General features: G+C 40.8%; 1 long non-coding RNA gene and 6 other non-coding genes across 7 annotated transcripts; 4 read left to right on the top strand and 3 right to left on the bottom strand.

Annotated features, from left to right (window-relative positions):
* Window positions 1-239: 239 nt before the first annotated feature.
* On the top strand, window positions 240-312 carry Trnak-cuu. The gene has a single exon. It is a non-coding gene; the product is annotated as a tRNA-Lys (tRNA).
* A 1197-nt stretch (window positions 313-1509) lies between these two features.
* Window positions 1510-1582, bottom strand: Trnak-cuu. The gene has a single exon. It is a non-coding gene; the product is annotated as a tRNA-Lys (tRNA).
* A 1634-nt stretch (window positions 1583-3216) lies between these two features.
* Trnak-cuu lies at window positions 3217-3289 on the top strand. The gene has a single exon. It is a non-coding gene; the product is annotated as a tRNA-Lys (tRNA).
* Window positions 3290-4483: 1194 nt separating this feature from the next.
* Trnak-cuu lies at window positions 4484-4556 on the bottom strand. Its single transcript has one exon. It is a non-coding gene; the product is annotated as a tRNA-Lys (tRNA).
* Window positions 4557-6189: 1633 nt separating this feature from the next.
* Trnak-cuu lies at window positions 6190-6262 on the top strand. Its single transcript has one exon. It is a non-coding gene; the product is annotated as a tRNA-Lys (tRNA).
* Window positions 6263-7458: 1196 nt separating this feature from the next.
* Window positions 7459-7531, bottom strand: Trnak-cuu. Its single transcript has one exon. It is a non-coding gene; the product is annotated as a tRNA-Lys (tRNA).
* An 8206-nt stretch (window positions 7532-15737) lies between these two features.
* On the top strand, window positions 15738-19668 carry LOC124368589. Its single transcript, XR_006922969.1, has 2 exons — window positions 15738-15827; window positions 19542-19668. It is a non-coding gene; the product is annotated as an uncharacterized LOC124368589 (long non-coding RNA).
* Window positions 19669-20216: the final 548 nt, after the last annotated feature.

The raw sequence follows: 20216 nt of genomic DNA, 5'->3' as shown, positions 1-20216 counted from the left end.
AACAAGATAACTTTAGAACTGTAACTATTAGAGATGATAGCACCACCCAGCATATCGTGGGACCCGTGGGAGTTGACCGACTCTGCGACCCTGAATTAATGAATGTCGAGCCATGAATAGTCAACCAATTTCAAATATCATTAATTGCTATTTAAAAACCCTGTGGATTTTATTAAGAGGTAAGGCAGAATTTTTTCCACGGACTATTTTAATCCTTGAGATAACCGTTTCCGCAATTCGCCCGGCTAGCTCAGTCGGTAGAGCATGAGACTCTTAATCTCAGGGTCGTGGGTTCGAGCCCCACGTTGGGCGCCATTTGTAACGCCCCACCTCCGAGGGTTGCACCAAATGCAAGGCCCACGTCTGGAGCGGCACCCACGGCGGCACGAACGGTCCCTTGCTGGGGTTCGTGCAGACCAAACCCTCCGACACCGGGTGTCGCCAAGTCTTCGCCCTGGACGGCGAACTTGTGTTCACCAGGATGGGTCTGGAGGTGGCTCGGGTGTCCCTGGCGAACGTGGACGGATCGAGCCAGTACGACGCTCTGGTCCCAGCCCGAGCACGAGATCATCGACTTCAACTCGCGCTTCTCCGGAGTCACCAAGGAGGACTACGTACTGTACAAGGCGAAAACTCTGAAGCAAGCCCAGTACGACCTGTTCCACTACATCAAGAGCGACACGATCCTCGTAGGGCACGGCATCGAGAACGATCTTCGGGCGCTGAAGATTGTCCACACCTTGGTGGTAGAAACAACGGCGATCTTCCCCCACGAACAAGGACTCCCGTTCCGCAGCGCCTCATCAAGCCTTGCGCAGGAATACCTTGGGAAGAATATTCAAACCAGTGCTACAGGTCATGACTCACTGGAGGACGCAAAGCTCTCCAACGGCGATCTTCCTCCACGAACAAGGACTCCCGTGCCGCAGGTCCTTGAAGAGCTTTGCGTCCTCCAGTGAGTCATGACCTGTAGCACTGGTTTGAATATTCTTCCCAAGGTATTCCTGCGCAAGGCTTGAAGAGGCGCTGCGGCACGGGAGTCCTTGTTCGTGGGGGAAGATCGCCGTTGTTTCTACCACCAAGGTGTGGACAATCTTCAGCGCCCGAAGATCGTTCTCGATGCCGTGCCCTACGAGGATCGTGTCGCTTTTGATGTAGTGGAACAGGTCGTACTGGGCTTGCTTCAGAGTTTTCGCCTTGTACAGTACGTAGTCCTCCTTGGTGACTCCGGAGAAGCGCGTGTTGAAGTCGATGATCTCGTGCTCGGGCTGGACCAGAGCGTCGTACTGGCTCGATCCGTCCACGTTCGCCAGGGACACCCGAGCCACCTCCAGACCCATCCTGGTGAACACAAGTTCGCCGTCCAGGGCGAAGACTTGGCGACACCCGGTGTCAGAGGGTTTGGTCTGCACGAACCCCAGCAAGGGACCGTTCGTGCCGCCGTGGGTGCCGCTCCAGACGTGGGCCTTGCATTTGGTGCAACCCTCGGAGGTGGGGCGTTGCAAATGGCGCCCAACGTGGGGCTCGAACCCACGACCCTGAGATTAAGAGTCTCATGCTCTACCGACTGAGCTAGCCGGGCGAATTGCGGAAACGGTTATCTCAAGGAATAAAATAGTCCGTGGAAAAACATTCTGCCTTACCTCTTAATAAAATCCACAGGGTTTTTAAATAGCCAGAGAAGAGGGTTCCTGACGAACTTTACATCAACGGAGTCTAACGCCAACTGCTTGTAGAAGAATGTCGTGCACCCTGACTGTAACTCTCGTGTACAAACTTGTGGGGTCCATAGTTCAATTGGGGAAAGTACGGGTGGCAGCGTTTTAGCGGTTGGAATTTACTTGCTCCTTCAGTACAGTAAAGGCAAATGCAAGTCTTGAATGTCACGGAAATGCAGGGTTGTTGAAGGCGTCCCTCCAACATAGCTAAATTACGATCGGTTGATTAGACCGACGACCCCAAAAATATTTTTCATGTTACGATGACGTTACAAACACTCCCGTAGCTGAAGGAAATTGCCTGCAATTTTTTCTAATGAAACAAATGGCTTCAAGTCTTCAATGTGCCACGTGCAAATTGACTTTCCCTTTTGGTCTTTTAGTTCGTAGATTAACCCTCTCCTGCTCGTATTGTTACCAGGTGCTCACGGTGCTTCTAACCTCAATTAATTCGCTCTGCCGGTCGCGCTCGGTCAAAATACGCGGCACCTCAACTTACACACGTTCTGTCATTGTAATTAATTATAATTATATATATTAATTGTTTTACTATATATTGGTTCAATGAAGTTGATTGTACGAGACCAGGGAGGGGACACACGGACAGCTAGGCGCCGGTGGCGCGGGGTTGTTTGTTGAGCAGTTACTTGGTGAAGGTCATTGTCTGGCTCGCCGTCACTGCCACTGTGATCACTCCGAACTACATTCTCAATGCCACCAAATATTTCACAAGGCTCTGGTACATCACTACACTCACTTGAATCGTCGCAATCACTACTAATAACGAGATCGATTTTACTGTCACGAAGTGTACGACTACAACCCGCCATTGTTTCCGCACAACTAATACAAATAACAAAATAATGGAATAAATCTACTGTAAAAGTAAAGTGAATGGTCTCCTGATAGCAAAGAACCCGTAGTAGTACAGCATATCGCTACTTGAGAGCAGCACTTATCGGCTCGAGTAGATAAAGCAGTGCGTGCCGATCTGTGCCGTTTAAGCTGCAGTGGCTATGTGGTGGCCGTGCCGATTCATGCCTTGCGAGCGGGAGAGGGTTAAGGGTGATATTTTCCTTGAAACCGTAAAGGGTCCGACGAACTTCGGTGCAAGCTTGGCCGAAAAATACCTTGCAGCGTCAGACTGTTGGTAATTTCTTTTCCAGACAAGATCGTTTTCGTTTAACTCCCTGTGCCTTCCTCTAAGGTTATATCTACTGGCATTCTTCTGAAAGGACTTATCAAGCTTTGGCTCAACTTTAGGCTACAAATATATCCTGCTTTTTGTAGATACTTTTACAAAATTTTGCTTACTGTTTCCTCTTCGGGCCGCTACCGCAAATTTGGTTGCTCGACATTTGGAACGAGACGTGTTCTTTATATGGGGAATTCCACGCTACCTCTGGCTATTTAAAAACCCTGTGGATTTTATTAAGAGGTAAGGCAGAATTTTTTCCACGGACTATTTTAATCCTTGAGATAACCGTTTCCGCAATTCGCCCGGCTAGCTCAGTCGGTAGAGCATGAGACTCTTAATCTCAGGGTCGTGGGTTCGAGCCCCACGTTGGGCGCCATTTGTAACGCCCCACCTCCGAGGGTTGCACCAAATGCAAGGCCCACGTCTGGAGCGGCACCCACGGCGGCACGAACGGTCCCTTGCTGGGGTTCGTGCAGACCAAACCCTCCGACACCGGGTGTCGCCAAGTCTTCGCCCTGGACGGCGAACTTGTGTTCACCAGGATGGGTCTGGAGGTGGCTCGGGTGTCCCTGGCGAACGTGGACGGATCGAGCCAGTACGACGCTCTGGTCCAGCCCGAGCACGAGATCATCGACTTCAACACGCGCTTCTCCGGAGTCACCAAGGAGGACTACGTACTGTACAAGGCGAAAACTCTGAAGCAAGCCCAGTACGACCTGTTCCACTACATCAAGAGCGACACGATCCTCGTAGGGCACGGCATCGAGAACGATCTTCGGGCGCTGAAGATTGTCCACACCTTGGTGGTAGAAACAACGGCGATCTTCCCCACGAACAAGGACTCCCGTGCCGCAGCGCCTCTTCAAGCCTTGCGCAGGAATACCTTGGGAAGAATATTCAAACCAATGCTACAGGTCATGACTCACTAGAGGACGCAAAGCTCTCCAACGGCGATCTTCCTCCACGAACAAGGACTCCCGTGCCGCAGGTCCTTGAAGAGCTTTGCGTCCTCCAGTGAGTCATGACTTGTAGCACTGGTTTGAATATTCTTCCAAGGTATTCCTGCGCAAGGCTTGAAGAGGCGCTGCGGCACGGGAGTCCTTGTTCGTGGGGGAAGATCGCCGTTGTTTCTACCACCAAGGTGTGGACAATCTTCAGCGCCCGAAGATCGTTCTCGATGCCGTGCCCTACGAGGATCGTGTCGCTCTTGATGTAGTGGAACAGGTCGTACTGGGCTTGCTTCAGAGTTTTCGCCTTGTACAGTACGTAGTCCTCCTTGGTGACTCCGGAGAAGCGCGTGTTGAAGTCGATGATCTCGTGCTCGGGCTGGACCAGAGCGTCGTACTTGCTCGATCCGTCCACGTTCGCCAGGGACACCCGAGCCACCTCCAGACCCATCCTGGTGAACACAAGTTCGCCGTCCAGGGCGAAGACTTGGCGACACCCGGTGTCGGAGGGTTTGGTCTGCACGAACCCCAGCAAGGGACCGTTCGTGCCGCCGTGGGTGCCGCTCCAGACGTGGGCCTTGCATTTGGTGCAACCCTCGGAGGTGGGGCGTTACAAATGGCGCCCAACGTGGGGCTCGAACCCACGACCCTGAGATTAAGAGTCTCATGCTCTACCGACTGAGCTAGCCGGGCGAATTGCGGAAACGGTTATCTCAAGGATTAAAATAGTCCGTGGAAAAAATTCTGCCTTACCTCTTAATAAAATCCACAGGGTTTTTAAATAGCCAGAGAAGAGGGTTCCTGACGAACTTTACATCAACGGAGTCTAACGCCAACTGCTTGTAGAAGAATGTCGTGCACCCTGACTGTAACTCTCGTGTACAAACTTGTGGGGTCCATAGTTCAATTGGGGAAAGTACGGGTGGCAGCGTTTTAGCGGTTGGAATTTACTTGCTCCTTCAGTACAGTAAAGGCAAATGCAAGTCTTGAATGTCACGGAAATGCAGGGTTGTTGAAGGCGTCCCTCCAACATAGCTAAATTACGATCGGTTGATTAGACCGACGACCCCAAAAATATTTTTCATGTTACGATGACGTTACAAACACTCCCGTAGCTGAAGGAAATTGCCTGCAATTTTTTCTAATGAAACAAATGGCTTCAAGTCTTCAATGTGCCACGTGCAAATTGACTTTCCCTTTTGGTCTTTTAGTTCGTAGATTAACCCTCTCCTGCTCGTATTGTTACCAGGTGCTCACGGTGCTTCTAACCTCAATTAATTCGCTCTGCCGGTCGCGCTCGGTCAAAATACGCGGCGCCTCAACTTACACACGTTCTGTCATTGTAATTAATTATAATTATATATATTAATTGTTTTACTATATATTGGTTCAATGAAGTTGATTGTACGAGACCAGGGAGGGGACACACGGACAGCTAGGCGCCGGTGGCGCGGGGTTGTTTGTTGAGCAGTTACTTGGTGAAGGTCATTGTCTGGCTCGCCGTCACTGCCACTGTGATCACTCCGAACTACATTCTCAATGCCACCAAATATTTCACAAGGCTCTGGTACATCACTACACTCACTTGAATCGTCGCAATCACTACTAATAACGAGATCGATTTTACTGTCACGAAGTGTACGACTACAACCCGCCATTGTTTCCGCACAACTAATACAAATAACAAAATAATGGAATAAATCTACTGTAAAAGTAAAGTGAATGGTCTCCTGATAGCAAAGAACCCGTAGTAGTACAACATATCGCTACTTGAGAGCAGCACTTATCGGCTCGAGTAGATAAAGCAGTGCGTGCCGATCTGTGCCGTTTAAGCTGCAGTGGCTATGTGGTGGCCGTGCCGATTCATGCCTTGCGAGCGGGAGAGGGTTAAGGGTGATATTTTCCTTGAAACCGTAAAGGGTCCGACGAACTTCGGTGCAAGCTTGGCCGAAAAATACCTTGCAGCGTCAGACTGTTGGTAATTTCTTTTCCAGACAAGATCGTTTTCGTTTAACTCCCTGTGCCTTCCTCTAAGGTTATATCTACTGGCATTCTTCTGAAAGGACTTATCAAGCTTTGGCTCAACTTTAGGCTACAAATATATCCTGCTTTTTGTAGATACTTTTACAAAATTTTGCTTACTGTTTCCTCTTCGGGCCGCTACCGCAAATTTGGTTGCTCGACATTTGGAACGAGACGTGTTCTTTATATGGGGAATTCCACGCTACCTCTGGCTATTTAAAAACCCTGTGGATTTTATTAAGAGGTAAGGCAGAATTTTTTCCACGGACTATTTTAATCCTTGAGATAACCGTTTCCGCAATTCGCCCGGCTAGCTCAGTCGGTAGAGCATGAGACTCTTAATCTCAGGGTCGTGGGTTCGAGCCCCACGTTGGGCGCCATTTGTAACGCCCCACCTCCGAGGGTTGCACCAAATGCAAGGCCCACGTCTGGAGCGGCACCCACGGCGGCACGAACGGTCCCTTGCTGGGGTTCGTGCAGACCAAACCCTCCGACACCGGGTGTCGCCAAGTCTTCGCCCTGGACGGCGAACTTGTGTTCACCAGGATGGGTCTGGAGGTGGCTCGGGTGTCCCTGGCGAACGTGGACGGATCGAGCCAGTACGACGCTCTGGTCCAGCCCGAGCACGAGATCATCGACTTCAACACGCGCTTCTCCGGAGTCACCAAGGAGGACTACGTACTGTACAAGGCGAAAACTCTGAAGCAAGCCCAGTACGACCTGTTCCACTACATCAAGAGCGACACGATCCTCGTAGGGCACGGCATCGAGAACGATCTTCGGGCGCTGAAGATTGTCCACACCTTGGTGGTAGAAACAACGGCGATCTTCCCCCACGAACAAGGACTCCCGTGCCGCAGCGCCTCTTCAAGCCTTGCGCAGGAATACCTTGGGAAGAATATTCAAACCAGTGCTACAGGTCATGACTCACTAGAGGATGCAAAGCTCTCCAACGGCGATCTTCCTCCACGACCAAGGACTCCCTTGCCGCAGGTCCTTGAAGAGCTTTGTGTCCTCCAGTGAGTCATGACCTGTAGCACTGGTTTGAATATTCTTCCCGAGGTATTCCTGCGCAATGCTTGAAGAGGCGCTGCGGCACGGAAGTCCTTGTTCGTGGGGGAAGATCGCCGTTGTTTCTACCACCAAGGTGTGGACAATCTTCAGCGCCCGAAGATCGTTCTCGATGCCGTGCCCTACGAGGATCGTGTCGCTCTTGATGTAGTGGAACAGGTCGTACTGGGCTTGCTTCAGAGTTTTCGCCTTGTACAGTACGTAGTCCTCCTTGGTGACTCCGGAGAAGCGCGTGTTGAAGTCGATGATCTCGTGCTCGGGCTGGACCAGAGCGTCGTACTGGCTCGATCCGTCCACGTTCGCCAGGGACACCCGAGCCACCTCCAGACCCATCCTGGTGAACACAAGTTCGCCGTCCAGGGCGAAGACTTGGCGACACCCGGTGTCGGAGGGTTTGGTCTGCACGAACCCCAGCAAGGGACCGTTCGTGCCGCCGTGGGTGCCGCTCCAGACGTGGGCCTTGCATTTGGTGCAACCCTCGGAGGTGGGGCGTTACAAATGGCGCCCAACGTGGGGCTCGAACCCACGACCCTGAGATTAAGAGTCTCATGCTCTACCGACTGAGCTAGCCGGGCGAATTGCGGAAACGGTTATCTCAAGGATTAAAATAGTCCGTGGAAAAAATTCTGCCTTACCTCTTAATAAAATCCACAGGGTTTTTAAATAGCCAGAGAAGAGGGTTCCTGACGAACTTTACATCAACGGAGTCTAACGCCAACTGCTTGTAGAAGAATGTCGTGCACCCTGACTGTAACTCTCGTGTACAAACTTGTGGGGTCCATAGTTCAATTGGGGAAAGTACGGGTGGCAGCGTTTTAGCGGTTGGAATTTACTTGCTCCTTCAGTACAGTAAAGGCAAATGCAAGTCTTGAATGTCACGGAAATGCAGGGTTGTTGAAGGCGTCCCTCCAACATAGCTAAATTACGATCGGTTGATTAGACCGACGACCCCAAAAATATTTTTCATGTTACGATGACGTTACAAACACTCCCGTAGCTGAAGGAAATTGCCTGCAATTTTTTCTAATGAAACAAATGGCTTCAAGTCTTCAATGTGCCACGTGCAAATTGACTTTCCCTTTTGGTCTTTTAGTTCGTAGATTAAGGGTGATATTTTCCTTGAAACCGTAAAGGGTCCCACGAACTTCGGTGCAAGCTTGGCCGAAAAATACCTTGCAGCGTCAGACTGTTGGTAACTTATTTTCCACACAAGATCGTTTTCGTTTAACTCCCTGTGCCTTACATCAGCAAGGGACCGTTCGTGCCGCCGTGGGTGCCGCTTCAGACGTGGGCCTTGCATTTGGTGCATCCCTCGGAGATGGGGCGTTACAACCTCGGTTGGCGTCTTGTGCATGCCTTGTCCCTGATTGCTAGACATCATCAACCTAAACCAGTGATCCCGTGATCCTGGGCCGCGCTGTGATGTGCTGATTGCTGGGACAAATAATTAGGCAGTCAGTGCGCAGGGTAACATATACCATCAATTATAGGGATACATTGCTGCCGGGCAAGCTGACACTTAGTACGTTGTGGCCACCCTGCAGGACCGTTAAGATCTGGACCCAGACCACCCCGTCCACGATGAGATCGCCCTCGTGAATACATCGATAAAATACAGGTACACCAGAGTGCTAATCTTGGAGGGATTAATCGAAAGTTCTTCACTAGGCTCGGCTAATATCTAACAATGAGGGACAAGCGGCTACTGGCTGGGATAATTTTAAGAGTTGCATTGATGAGTCCTCTCAAGGCTGTGAGTCCATCACACCTGACGACTCCAACAACCACCACCTCTCCCACCATTAACCCCACCTTTGAGTCTGCAGCACATTCACATACGCTGAAGCTACGAAGTCCGAATCTGCTACAACCGTGTCACAGGAAGTTAGCATAGGTTAAGCTGATTTAACGTCACGCGGAGTCTTGTCTCACGAGAGCCTTGCTGGAGTCACGGAGCCTCCGGACACACGCCGAGTATACGACAGTCAGACTCTTAACCTACGAATAAGGAATATAGTTGTTAGAGAGCCCACTTTCCGGTAAAGGGCTAAGTTAGCTAACTCAAATATGTAAAACACACATACAATGATGATTGATTACGATTACTTCATGTACATTTCCAGACAGTACAAAAGCACCGTTTTTAATCGAGAACTGTTTTAACAGCGAACACATTGGTCTGTTCAAATTTCCAAACTAAAAATTGGCAAACACGTCTTAAAGACACGATGTAAAGGCAGATTAATTTTGTGATCCGTTTTTATTTAGTTTAAAAAATTTTTCATTACAGCCGATTTGCTAACTTTTTTATTTTTAACTTGAACTGAATCTCCAACGAGGGTAATTGTTAACGAAACCGGCTATTGACAAGATGGGTTATTACAATTTCTCTAATACACTAGAGTCCGTAGTAAATACAGAAGTAATAAACCAGTATGAGCAAGAGGTTAATTGTCAGTGGTGGACTATTCAGAAAGAATCGAGCATTACTAAACAATAAAAAAGCACGAGTCTAGGAAATATTACTTTCCTGAAAGACTCCGTATAATAAACTAAAAATAGTTTTAAAATTAGAATTAACTTGTATGACAACAGGAGTTCAGAATCTGAACGGTTATTTAAACATACATTGCAATAAATTCAGTTTTACTAAAATAGTGACAACTATACAAAAAAGACACTAAATGTTTGAAACTCAAAAGGACACCTAATTTAAAGAAAAAACATGGGGTCTTTCAGGAATTGATAAAATTGTATTTAATGAGGAGTTAAAAACTTGTTTGTATAACAAAAAAATTATAAAAATGTCATCCTTACTGCGAAAGTCTACGATGATTTAAATCAATTATCTCTAGAAAAAACACTTCGAACAAAACTGTCATGCGACATCATAAACAATAAAAACCGTTATGGTAAATGATTAAAAGTGTAAATACGTTATAAACGTTTTAGTGAAGCAGATTTAGCATATGTTGGTGATGAAAAATCTCCTTCCGTCACTTAAATAAGGAACCCTCTCGCGTAGACAGAGACAAGCAACCTTTCGTGATAGCACCTTTGTTTGAGGTTAGTCAAATCGTTTAGAAACCCTAAACAGATAATGAAAAATGACATGTAAACCTATTAGATTGTTGGTTATAAAAATGCTCTAAATATATTGTGAAGTAACTGACCATATAAGATTATTTTAGTTTTTAAACAGGACTCTATCCCTCAGTCCAAAAAGCTTTAAAAGTGCATGTAACTTATCAGAAAATATGTATTCAGTAAATACTTTTATGCTTGGTTCGATACGCCTATTCTGAGAAAAATAACTTATACACAAACACTGCTTTTGTCATGAATGCAAAATATTTTGTAAAAGATGAAGAACAACCTACTATCAGCTCTCAGAAGAACAGATTGGTTTTAGAAATGGATAATGCATAATTGGAATAGGAAATCTTGTCGGTAAGGTTGTAGAGGGGATACAAGGTCGTAAACACACATTAAGTGTGTTTCTTCAGCTTTCTATACCATTTGACTTCGTTGAACACAAAACATTGCTTGACAAACTTGAATCCTACATATCCTAATGCGACGCTTTTGTGAATAAGTTCATTTATACTTTAATAACCGAGATCATCGAATGTCAAACCGAACCTTAAAACTTACCGTGCTGAGTTATGGAGTTCCCTAGAGAACAATATTGAGGCAAATTCCTTCATAATATGCGTCAATGACATTGAATCGTCACTATTACATGGAAAGCTTATGCAGAAAGCCAATGTCCCGATAGTTTTTTTATGGAAGAATATCTTTTTGTCAGTAATAATAAGTTGTCATCAATTGATTACATATCTTGAATAATTAAAATTAAAATTTGTTCGATTGATGAGGAGCATCACCTGATTCCAAGGCTAAGTCTATAAAATACATATTCATTTGTTATACCAATTCAAGTGCTGTAATATTCGTTATAAGAAGCAAACACGATTTGTTACAGAATTTAGAAAACAGAATAAAAATTTTTACTTATCTCTTAGAACCATTGAAAAAATTATTTTCCTTTTCAAAGAATACATTAGGTTTGTAGGTATCGATACACACGTTTATTATGAAAAGATATTACCTGTATTTTTTCATTATCTGGATGTTGAATTTGTCCACGATCTTAAGCCAGAAATCCTCGATGATTTTATAGTACACTTGGAAATGATAAATAATGAACCTCGTCAAACAATGAAGATGTTGGCAATTCCCTCGCCTTCTCGATTGATTGTTAGCAAATTCCATCATTTCCGTTTATAAGTTTTAATTTATAGTTTATTCGTAGCAGATTTGGCAACATTTCCAATAGATTTTACATTGATTCTAAGGAGATTTAACATTAAAACTGCTCAAGTAAGTAGAAGCAAACAGCTATAGATTCGGTTATTTTTCATTCGTGATTTTTCATTTTTGGTCAGTAGGGGATTCTGGGTCGCTTTTGGAACGGATTCGGTTAATTTTGTATTCGTGATTTACTGTTTGATTTTACAGATTCGTTTATTGTCCTTTTAAACAGTATTTTCCATTGATTTTCGGTTGGCTCCAAAAGTGAGCTAGAAACCCCGTATTCCTCCCTACTAATAACAGGACATAAACTATACAGTTATAACAACAGATAGACTATAGCGATATAACATAGACAATACTATAAAATAATAACAATTGATGAGACAGTTAACAGAGAAAACTTACAGTACAACAGATTGTGATTAATTAAATCTGCCAGTCTGATATATATATATATATATATATATATATATATATATTTATATATATATATATATATATATATATATATATATATATATATATAGGATTATTTTCATTTTGAATTTAGGTTTACCTACAAATACTATTTCATTGCCAAAAAGGTTCTACAACTGCATTATACAGTTTAGGACCTAAGTAACAGAACTGGTGTTTACTAGTTTCTTTATTCCATCTTTTAACCTGTAGCGTAATATACTGTGCAGCTCTAGTTGATCTTTGGTATTGTCTTAAGGGATAGTTATTAAAATGTTTGTGCACATATTACAAACAACAAAACTTGTAGATCTGAAAAAATGTAAAATATTTGTATTCATTAAATATATAACTCATTCTTTCCCGACGGCAGATTCCAAAAATTATCCTCAAGGCTTGTCTTTGACACATTATTACAGGACGCAATACCGTAAAGTAAGCCCCACCATAATGAATTATTGCATATCGCAACGTACTCTCGAACCATGACAGATACAATTGTCTCAAATGTTGGCTATACAAGCAGTTTTTCATGTGGTATAGTGAGTAATTTATTCTTCTTAATTTTTTGACAACATAATCAACATGTTGGTCCCATTTCAAGTGCTGATCTATATACAAACCAAGATATTTAACCGAAGATACAATTTCAATACTAGAACATGTGCATTCATAATTGCATCTATGTATATGACAGTAAAATTCAAAATCCTGCTCCAATTTATCTTTCTGCTGACTATAGTTAACATTAAAAATTTTGATTTTTTTGCGTTTATTAGTAATTTATTATTAATAAGCCATGTCGAAATCCTCTGCAGATCGCTACGAACTCTAAGCTTGAGAGCTTCTCTATTGTAGGCAGAACAGACTAGTGCCGCGTCGTCGGCATATGCGAAGATGTTAGCGTTTAACTGTAAACGTAATAGATCATTAATGTAGATCAAAAAATAGCATTGGCCCAAGGACACCACCCACCCTGTGCTGTGTCATACTTCAGCTCAACCATCTCACTATGTACATTGTTGATTTTAACAATTTGATTTCTTCCTCTACAAAACGATTCCAACCAAGATAGAGCCCTGCCACCTATTCCGTATTTTTTAAATCTAATAACAAGTAGGTCTATATCAAGGACATCAAACGCTTTTTGCAAATCAAGATAGATAGCTAATGTGTATTTATGATCATCCAAGCTGCCAACAATCGTGCTAATGTGATCATTCAACGCCAAGTCTGTACTTCTCCCGGGCAAAAAGCCAAACTGGCTGGTGGAAAAAATTGATCTAGTAGTAAAATAATGCATTAACTTTTCTTTTACAATGTGCTCAAAAACCTTAGCCACTGTACTGATCAATGAGATCGGCCTGTATGAGGATAAATCTTTGGTATCCCCAGTTTTGTAAACTGGGACGACAGTTGCTAACTTGAAGCTTTTTGGTACTATCCCATCATTTAGTGATTTTTTAAAAATTGAAAAAAGCACCGGTGCAAGCACATCTACATTTTCTTTAATGACATTAACACTCATACCATCAAACCCAGAACTATGCTTATTTTGCATGTTTTTAATTGTAATTACATCAGCTAGGTTAATACCGATACCGTGTAGAAAAACTTCATGTTCAGTGTTGTCCTCATAAAGCAAGTCCTCTCCAAACTCCTCATACCTTAAATTGGATACAATGCCACTGTAGTATTCATTAAAAGCATTTTCAACCACTACTTCATTGTTATCCACACTCATTGTAACATTGTTAACTGTAATTTTATCTAAACCCTTCTTTTTACTCCTAACAACATTCCAGTACTTTTTCGAGTCACCCTTGCATTCTTGAATTAAACTTGAATAATAATTTATCTAAGCATATTTGATTTGCCTGCACACAATCTTAGATATATTTCTATATTCAATTCTTAAAGCTAAGTTATTCCTATCTCGGGCATAAGCCTTATATATGTTATTCTTGTACCTTATTAACTCAACAAGATAATATGAAACCCATTCGCTTCTTTTCCTATTTCTACTGTTAACTTTTTTCAAAGTGCATGATGCAAGATGACATGCATTATAAATATCATAGAACCTTTTTACAGCCTAATTTACATCAATACTGTCCATAACTAGACTCCAGTCGGCTTGAAGTAACTGTCTCTTCAGAAGAGCATTATTCAGAATTTTACAGAACTTAATTTCATTTTTATTCTCCCTGAGATCGTCAATTTGAATATCTAAGGGAAAATGATCAGTCAAATCCAATTCCAAAACGCTACACATAAATTTAAACCCCTTAGTATCTCTTACCAGTGCATGATCCAGACAGGACGCTGACTCGTTAACTATTCTAGTTGGCGTATTTACTAAATTCTCAAAACCATAAGAAAAAAGTGTACTTACATACTCAATGCCAGACCCTTTATTTTTTAATGTGCAAATATTCATGTCTCCCATTATTAATATAGGATCATTTTTTAATTTTAAAATATTTACAAATTCGTTTCTAAATTGATTATAAGTAAACCTACAATTCCTATAAATTGCAAAGAGCGAAAACTCAAGACTATTATCAAATGGGGAGGAGGAGTGTGACGTGGATCAGCTCGGCAGTGGGCAGTAGGATGGACTCGTGAGTGTACACGAGGGCAGAGTCCAGGTAGACGATAACGCCACCGGCTTGATTGTCAGGTCTCGGCTGGAACAGCATGCTGTAAACTGCGATGTTGTAATTGACCTCCTCTCCACTCTTGATCCATACTTCAGTTAAGATAATAATTTTATAACTATAGTTCAGTGAGTTTAATAAACTATGAGTTCATTATAGTGTTTCCTAATACTTCTAATATTCAAACAAAATATTTTAAAGTCATTAAATACATTACTGAGGGGCATGACCAATACACAATTACAACGATATCTGTTACAGCCTTATCCACATCACACATCAGGGACCCTGGTCACCAACCCGTCAATTTTCAACCCAAATTTAGCCAAATCGTCCATTGTTGATATTCTGGTTTTCTTATCATCGTCCGATTTTTTTACACATATTTTTCCCTCAACAACCCATACATATTTAAAACCGATTTCTTTGAGTGTTTTTTGCATTGAAAAGCAGGTGTTTATTGTAAGGTGTTAAGTGTTCATTGATATAAACGTTGGTCATGGGCACTCCCTGAACGAAATCAGAAGACTTAATGCCTCTGTTCTTTGATGCGATTTTGCTGAACTGCATCTCTCTTTTGCCGGTTAGAGAACTGCACAATGATAGGTCTTGATTCTCTGAGATTTTGTATAGGTATTCTATGTATGGCTTGAATATCGTTATCAAATTCAACAGATTCCCACACCAGACCAGCAACCTTCTGAACAATGGATCTCATCTGTTCACCATCTACCTCTGGGATCCCCTCAATTTGCAGGTTCCTATTACGGTTGTACTGCTGCAGCTCTTCAAATTGAGTTTTTATTGCAGCCAATTCTCTTTTAAAGTTTAAATTTTGAGTCTCAATAGACAAATTTGAAGTTTCAATAGATTTAACTGTCAACTTGAGTTCTTTCACCACACTGTCATAATTATCAATCTTATTTGAAAAATATTGTAAAGAGGTTTGAAAGTCATCAAGGCTTGTTTTATAACGGGCTTCAAATTCAGAAATTTGTTTTTATTGTATCCTCCATTTCTTTAGGAATTCATTCTGCATTTTGGTAATAACATCCTGTGAAACGGTTTCCTTCGATTTGCTCGACTTACTTGCACCAATACAGCCTTTGCACTTCCATCCACCTCGTCTGGTATCACTCAGTTCTAAAACATAATTATTTACTTACATCACGCTTTCTGTATTTGTATAAACTATTACACTGGACAGGCGTAATGCTACTACGGGAGACATGAGAAACGTTACAGTTCAATATACTCTCGCCAGACTTTATATTGCTGGACATGCCAGAGGGTACACTACTGGATTAGAGACAACTTACTGAACACTGCTGTACTTAATTAATATCATTGTATATTTTTCAGGTTTAGAATGATGAATATGGAAGTGGCGACTACTAATGGTAAAGAAGAATGGGCTGAAAATCCACATAAAGTTCAGGTCAGTGTGATGTTAAACATCCAAGCAACGACACTCAAAAAACTTTTTTCTGCTAACATAGATTTTTTCAGATTGATGTAAACGTTTTTATTCGACATGAACCACCAGTGACGATTGGTGATCTCCAATTCAATCATGCGTCATCGCCTGCCCATCTGGTCAAACAAGACAAAGGTTTAAAATTTATTTAAATCACGTTGATTCAGACATCTCTGTTTACTAATAGAATTATTTTAATTAATACATTTAGCAGAAAACCCCAATTTACGTAGACCATACATACCATTCTTTCAAAATTAATGAATCCTTGTTAAAATGCATAAAACAAGTTTAAATTAAGATAATAATCAATTTTAAATATTTTGCTAAATACTTTTCAATAACTTTTTAACTTACTGTTACAAGGTTCTTGTACAAATGGAGTCATATAAAAAAATTATTACAAATTAAATTACGAATTAAAATTATAAAAGCATAAATATCATCCCAAACTAAATTATAAGGAATATGACCTGAACGTCCAAGTCGGTTTATTTTTATTCAAGAACGGAGGTTTAGTATAATTTATGTGCTACTTTTTTACAAAAATAAATATGTATTATCTTTATTTTATTATTTTCAATCCGATTCACAAATAAAAATGGGTTATCGATGTGTGGCAATCACTGAGAAGGTATAGTATATTTTCAAAAATTACAATTAATTATATTGAAAAAAAAATTTGTTAGCTGACTAAAATATAAAAAAATATTACATTAAGCTACATTTATGAAAAAATCACGTATTCATTGTCAAACCATAAGAAATTAATTGTGAAAAACAGTTGTTTTATACAGGGTGTCCCATGAAGAAACGGAGAAGAAGAAACTGTCCAGGACTTGTTCTTACGGTTGAAAATAACGAAAAAAAGTTCATATTACACTTAGGTCCAGAAACGCTTAGTTAGCGAGCTATACAGGGTGAAAGATTTCGCCCAGATTTCAGTGCCACCGTTAAAAGGGAGCCCTATTAGATTATTTTGGGCGTTACCCAGGACGTAAAATGTAATGTATATTATGCAAATTGAACTGAGAAAATTGAATAAAATTGGGTTTCCATACTTCTTCTAGTTGCAGTAATTTTTAAGATATCTGAAGAAATACGCAAATTCGGTGTCCAAAAACAAGTTTCATTTAGGTTTCAAGTAGATTAACTTTGTTAAATGTATAACAAACACGTAAAATTCTTTAACAAAACTGGTAAAAAATTTATTTCTTAAGATAATGATGTAAAATAAGCCAATAAAATTTATACGTAAACTTTAAGAAAAACAATTTTTAATTAAATAAATAACGTACGAAAAATAGACAAAATCGGTTTACACTTTTTTTCTTGCTGAACTTAACATGTTTTTATAAACTTTTATTTTCACTTACTAATGCAAAAAAATAAAATGCTAACAAAATAACTAACCTTAGTTTAGTAACTGTTTGAAATTCCCTCCTTCACAATGCACACAGCACTCTGCTCGACGTAAAATATTTGTGGTGGCTCTGCGAATTATGTCTGGATTGTTTCTTATACTGTCAAATGCGTTGCGAATTCTAACGAGTAATTCTTCCTTGGTATCAACTTTACGTTTATACACCATAGCTTTGATATGTCCCCATAAGAAGTAGTCAAGAGGCGATAAGTCAGGCGATCGTGGTGGCCAGTTGATTGGTCCACCACGCCCAATCCAGTTCAAGAAATTAGCATTCAAATGATTTCTAGCTACTAACGAAAAATGAGGAGTTGCACCATCGTGTTGGAAAATCATTTTTAATCTTTTTTGTAAAGGGGTATCTTCCAAAAGAGCCGGTAAATCATTTTTCAGAAATTGTTTTTACATATTTCCTGTAAGGTTTCCTTAAAAAACGAATGGTCCTAGAATTTTATCATCAATAACGGCACACCAAACATAATGTGAAATCTGTGTTGGAAAAAGGTTTCTACGGTACCATGTGGATTTTCTTCGCTCCATAAATGACTCTTTCTACAATTGAAGGACCCTTTTCTCGTGAAAGTTGCTTCATCAGTAAATAAATTTGAATTCACCCTATCAGCATTGTCTAGAAGCCAATGAGAAAAGTTTAACCGTAAAGGGTAATCTGTCGGCAGCAAATGTTGTACCTTTTGCAGGTGAAAAGGATAAAGTCTCTCCTTACGCAAGATGCGCCACATTTTGTTTCTCGATAAACCAGTGCGATACGCAATTCGCCTCGTACTAGTACCCGGGCTACGATGAATATGTTGAATCACTTGAAGTTCATCGTTAACGCGATGATGGGCCTGCCGTTCAACTGAAAACGAAATTGTTGGAAATGATCCATTCGTTCTTAAAAACTGAAACACTGAAGAAAAGGTTTTCGCATTCGGAATCCGCCTTGCAGGAAATCTTTCCTGATATTCACGTCGAGCAGCTTCCGCATTTCCGCTAGCATATCCGTAACAGAACATTATGTCGGCATATTCTTCATTAGAAAATTGAAACGGCATATTAACTTTTATACTGTATCAATATTTACACTTAACTTATCTGTATGACACTTCAATATAAAATATTCAAAAAGAGTTCGTAATTGTGATTTTTGAACAGCTGTTAGTACTGCCAACCTACGAAAATAATATTTTTGTTACAAAAGTTGTAGAATAACGTAAATTAATTCGCAATTATTGTTAAGTTTCAGATTTTATGACAATAAAGTTTTTTTACTAGTATGTAATTCATTAGAAAAAATAGAAGAATGTTTCTATAAATAAAATCTATACATAATTATTTTCAATAATATTTTCAATAATTAACATGTTTTCTCCAAATATTAGGATGTACAATCAGTAAGAAAAAAAGTGTAACCGATTTTGTCTATTCTTCGTACGTTATTTATTTAAATAAAAATTGATTTTCCTAAAGTTTACGTATAATTTTTATTGGATTATTTTACATCATTATCTTAAGAAATTAATTCTTTACAAGTTTTGTTAAAGAATTTTACGTGTTTGTTACACATTTAACAAAGTTAATCTACTTGAAACCTAAATGAAACTTGTTTTTGGACACCGAATTTTGCGTATTTCTTCAGATATCTTAAAAATTACTGCAACTAGAGGTCTGGTACCAATTTTATTCAATTTTTCAGTTCAATTTGCATAATATACATTACATTTTACGTCCTGGGTAACGCCCAAAATAATTTAATAGGGCTCCCTTTTAACGGTGGCACTGAAATCTGGGCGAAATCTTTCACCCTGTATAGCTCGCTAACTAAGCGTTTCTGGACCTATGTGTATCTGAACCTTTTTCGTTATTTTCACCGTAAGAACAAGTCCTGACAGTTTCTCCGTTTCTTCATGGGACACCCTGTATAGTAAGTTTTTGGTTTTCTAAATAGCTGAAATGAATATTTTTATATTACTATTTTAATAAAAGTGAAAAATATAAAACCCTCAGTCCTCCTAGTGGAACCTTGAAATATAATTTTTATCAAAGCCCCTGGCCCCACTCTAAACTTAAACTAATTACATACTTTACACCTTGTATATTGATATAAACAATTACACTTGAAAGGATTACTATTATATACTATTATACTACTACTATGCTATGTACCACAATTTGTGTTAGGTTTGTACTCTGCTGGGTTACAGAAAACTACTGAAGACGTTTTTAATGATATTTTATATTTTTTTGTTTAGAATGAAGAATATGGAAATGGTAAATAAGAATGCGCTGAAAAATGTACATCAAGTTCTGCCCACCGTGAAAGCAACGATACAGACTGAAAAATAGTATATCTGCTTAAACATATTTTTTATACTTTAACAACTGTTTTTATTCGAAAAGAACCATCGGTGATCTCCAATCCAATCATGCGACTGCTATAGCCCACCCGGTCTGTGAAAGTGTCAGAATTACACACAAACACATCTAATTAGTCACTAAACATCAGCATGCATATGTTTAGACAACAAGTCACTGTAAGAAAATTCCTACAGACTTCCGAGATGCCTGCTTGGAGGCAATTGTAAGCCTTGAAACTTGCTGCAAGCCAACCTCTCTTGTTCTGCAGGCGTTCCTCCAAGATATGTTGTACTCAATCCTCCATTGACAAGTCAGATTCCAGGTCTTGCGTAATATCACCCTAGATCACCTAATGGCCATCAAACTCATTAGGAAAAAGTCATTAATGCATATCCAACATCAGCATGCTCAGGTGCATGCTTAAGCGATTCAGCATCAAACTCAACCTGTAATATTAACTCACAATCTACACTTAATTATGTCACTTCTTGTGGACCACAAGAATGTGACAGCAACACAAGAAACTTCCATCGAAGATTCTTTACAGCATTCGTCGTATCAAAACAAAT

Source organism: Homalodisca vitripennis, chromosome X, assembly GCF_021130785.1.
Source record: "Homalodisca vitripennis isolate AUS2020 chromosome X, UT_GWSS_2.1, whole genome shotgun sequence".
NCBI lineage: Eukaryota > Metazoa > Arthropoda > Insecta > Hemiptera > Cicadellidae > Homalodisca > Homalodisca vitripennis.
The sequence above is the reverse complement of the archived record's forward strand: the minus strand, read 5'-3'. Positions and strand labels throughout refer to the sequence as shown.